This window comes from Zalophus californianus, chromosome 11, assembly GCF_009762305.2.
Source record: "Zalophus californianus isolate mZalCal1 chromosome 11, mZalCal1.pri.v2, whole genome shotgun sequence".
Taxonomy (NCBI): domain Eukaryota; kingdom Metazoa; phylum Chordata; class Mammalia; order Carnivora; family Otariidae; genus Zalophus; species Zalophus californianus.
This window is the reverse complement of record NC_045605.1, coordinates 45,593,000-45,597,010: the sequence shown is the minus strand read 5'-3', so window position 1 is coordinate 45,597,010 and position 4,011 is coordinate 45,593,000. Positions and strand designations below refer to the sequence as shown.

At 37.7% G+C, this 4,011-nt stretch overlaps 1 pseudogene; it reads right to left on the bottom strand.

Annotated features, from left to right (window-relative positions):
• Positions 1–1,223: 1,223 nt before the first annotated feature.
• On the bottom strand, positions 1,224–1,374 carry LOC113915661 (annotated as a pseudogene).
• Positions 1,375–4,011: the final 2,637 nt, after the last annotated feature.

Here is a 4,011-nt window from a genome sequence, read left to right as displayed (position 1 = left end):
GGCTATTTTTTCTAATTTAAAGTTCTTCCTTAGTACTAAATTTATGTTCCTTTTTCTTTCTGATATTCTTCTGCTATAACAGTGGCTCTTTTGGCTATTGAGAATACAAAAGCTTCTTTACTGTAATATAAAAAGGTATTGAGCTTAAAATTCTGGCTATGCAGCAGCACTGTTAAACAAAAGCCTTCCTGTAGCATTATTGCTGGCAATCATCTTTATATTGCCATAGATAATAAATGCAATCTCAGACACAATAGAAAGGTTAACAGTTTTAATATTCTGATTTCTTCCCTTTTTGTTTCAAATAATTTGTGTTCTACCCAGAGGCCTCCATTCCATTTAGATGCAACAATATTGACTCTGAAGTTTATAATTCAGAGAGGCATATATAAAGTTATCTCACCTCGCTGAGCCTCAACTTCTTCACTGGTGAAATGGAGATAATATGATTATCCATAATTATCCATAACGGTGTGGTTAAGGTCTTATAAGATAAAGCAGATGAAGTGCTTACCAATGGTCTAGCAGATAGTATGCATTCAGTGAGTATTAACTATAATCATTACTAATGAAACTTTTGCTTTGATCAATTGATCTAATTCACTTTTTCTTTTTCTCAGACTAAGACTAGTCCATTACTTTATAATTGTGCATGCATTTGACTAATGTTGCATGAGAAAGGTTTCTGAACCTTTCTGGGACTCATTTATGTATGTACTTATTTTTTTATTAGTAATAAGCTTAGGATATGTCATGTAAATCAGAGGAGCAGAGAGAGAAAGTCCTCAAAGTGGGAAGGATGAAGCTGAGGAGTAAGGAGAGTAACATAGGGAGGTGAAGGGTTTGGTGCTTCGTGGTTCCAATTCCTTCCAGAAGCTGGGATACATGTCTCATGTCTGATCTTGGGATCAGTGCTAGCTGCCTAAGTGAGCTCAACTTACTTTCTATTACTAGCAACTAAACAATTCTAACATGGTTAGGACCATTAAATGGTTAATAACTATGTAAAATGTGTTATTTAAGTTATTTTCTTCCTAATATTCATGTCAGCCCTGATGTCAAGAAAATTACATCTTCATGAACATAGGTAAAAACATTTCTAACAAAATATTTCCAAATAAAATGCAGCACTATATAAAAAGGATAACACATTATGGCCAATTAAGACTTACCTCAAAAGTGTAAGGATAGTTCAGTATTCAAATATCAGTCGATGTAATTAACTATATTAGGAAAATAAAGGAGGAAAACCATGGGTCCTTGAAATAGATGGCAAAAACAGCTGACAAAATTCAGCACCCATTTATTTTTAATTAGCAATAATCGCACCTTGGATAAACCTCATTGGCTACGATACTGCCACTGTGCAAAGCTAGCACCCATTTATTTTTAAAATCTTTAGCAAAATAGGAAGGAAAAGGAAATACCTCAGTCTGATAAAGGGCTATGAAAAAAACCTATGCTTAACCTAATCCTTAATGGTGAAATGCTGAATGCTTTTTCCCTACAATGAAAGACAGAATAAGGATGTCTGTTCTTACCACTTCTATTCTGCACTATTCAGAAGATTTTAGCCAGTGCCATAAGGTAAGAATAAGAAATACAATGCATAAAGATAGGGAAGAACAAAGCAAGACTGTCTTTATTCACAGACAACATGACTGTCTACATAGAAAATGCTAAGGATTCATCCCCTCTTATTGTGCTTGGGTGTTGTGCTGGATACAGGGATAACCAATGACCATACCAGACACAAGGTATTCTTAGTCTTGCAGTAGATGGGGGATTATTATGGAGAACAATAGATGCTGTAGAGGGGAAAGTACCATAGTGAAAGATCAAAAACCATGCAAGGCATAAAGAAGACCAGCTTTTTTATGTAGGTGAACAATTAAAATTCATGAAAGTCCTGAACATACTTTCATATCTTAAAAGAAACCATGTTGTGAATATGTATGTATAGCATTTAGATTACTTTATTTTCCTATTACTGAGCAATGAAGAGAATTGAAATGCTGTGGGGTCAAACAAAATTGGCTGCTATTGTGATCACCGTCTATTGTGATTTTCTATGTAACTATTGTGATCACCGTCTATTGTGATCACCGTCTATTGTGATTTTCTATGTAACAGCTTTTAGACTTTCATCCCTACCCCACCCACATAACTGATGTAAAAGGTCAAGTTGGAAACCAAGTCACTGGACTTCTGCAGCTTGGAGGTTTAATAGTTTGCACAGTAAGTCCCAGGAGTTTGTTTCTGCCAAGGCCAGATCCTTTGTTTATCTCAATTCCCAGCCACCAAAATCACTCTTTCCATGACACCCTTCCCTTCCATGACTAATGGAGGGTGAAGCATGGTGCTGAAAAGTGGGTGGGCCAGAGAGTATACCCTGGCCAGCTCCAGAGGCTGAGAGGGAGTATGGGAGAAGCCAAACCCCAAACGAGAGGTGAAGACCCAGCTGGCGGCCATCATGGTGCAGAGTCATGAGGGCAAGAAGCAGCATCTCAGACTGTCTAGGGGCAAGGACAGGTGCTCCTACAACAGAGGAGGAGCAGCTAGAACTTGGGCAAGCTCTAGAAGAAAAACGTGAACACATCAGAACTCAAACTAGCTGGTAATGCACTGGTTTTCATTAGTTCTTGAGTGATGGGAATAGAATTATCTTTCAAAACTCAACATATACTATCTTAAGTTGTGTATTTAAAGATTTCTAAGTGAGCTGTATAGTAAAATTCATTCAGTTCTAAAAAAAGAAAGAAAAAACACAAAAGCTGAGAGGTCTGCAAAAACCTACTAGAACTAAGAAGTGAATTTAGCAAGGCCACAGAGTCAATATACAAAAATCAACTATATTTCTACTTATGAGCAATAACCAATTGGAAGATAAAATTCAAACAAATATTTTACAATCTATATTTACTATAGTATCAAAAAATACAAAATACTTGGGAATAAATGGAAATTTATTGGGATTTAATGGATACTTAAAATATGATACACTGAAAACTACAAAATATGGTAGAGAAATACAGCTGCCATTATCCTTCTATAAATAAACTTTGTTTTTTCTCCTCTTAATCTGCCTGTTGTCAATTAATTTGCAGACCCCAAGCATAGGACCCAAACTGGAAGAGGAAAAGTTTGTCCTTCTCAACAGACACTTAGATTTTATTTTTCTTCCTTACAAATTATCACTGAAAGAGGTGAACAAAATGATTAAAATTCAGAACAGAAACCCTAAAGGAAGAAATGGTATTGTAAATACTTAAAACCTTGTGTAACCCAAATGTCCTCAAGTCTCACCAACCTGAGAGAATGAATAAGGTCTATTAGTACCCAAATTTTGCAAGCTTACAGCCCCACCTGCAGGATCTCAACTCTTCCTCAAAGATGCCCTCAGTTATTTGGTGGAGTCCCTAGGTCTCATTGGAAGAACAAGTCCGAACCCCTCCTACTGCTTCAGCCTCCTTGTTGGTGTTCACTGCCCACAGCACCTGAATGTTTCCACCAATGTTAATGCCTTCTTTGACTATCCTGTTTCTCTGCCTGGCTCTCTCTCCCTAAACTCCAAAACCCTGGTGTATTGATAACTCACTGCACCAGAATCACACATTGTGGATTGTGCAGAAATGTAAAGAAAGAGAGTCCCTCACACCAATGCTTTGTCACACCCTGCCCATCCTATGAACGACATGAGAGCCACTAGGACATGAAAACAGCTTCTGCTGAAGCCAGATAGAACAAAAGATCCTCGGCTAATCCTCTTCCATGCCACAGTTACCCTATTGCCAATTCATCCATCCATCCATCCATCCATCCATCCATCCATCCATCCATCCATCCATCCCATCCATCCACTAATCCATCCATCCATCCTCCCATCAATCCTCCCATACATCCTCATCCACCCTAAGTCACATCCTGGTCCCCAACTATTCAAATGCAAAACTTCCTTCTCTTCCATTTCACTGTGCTCCTTAAGCCCTTGTAAATCCTTTGCAACTCAAA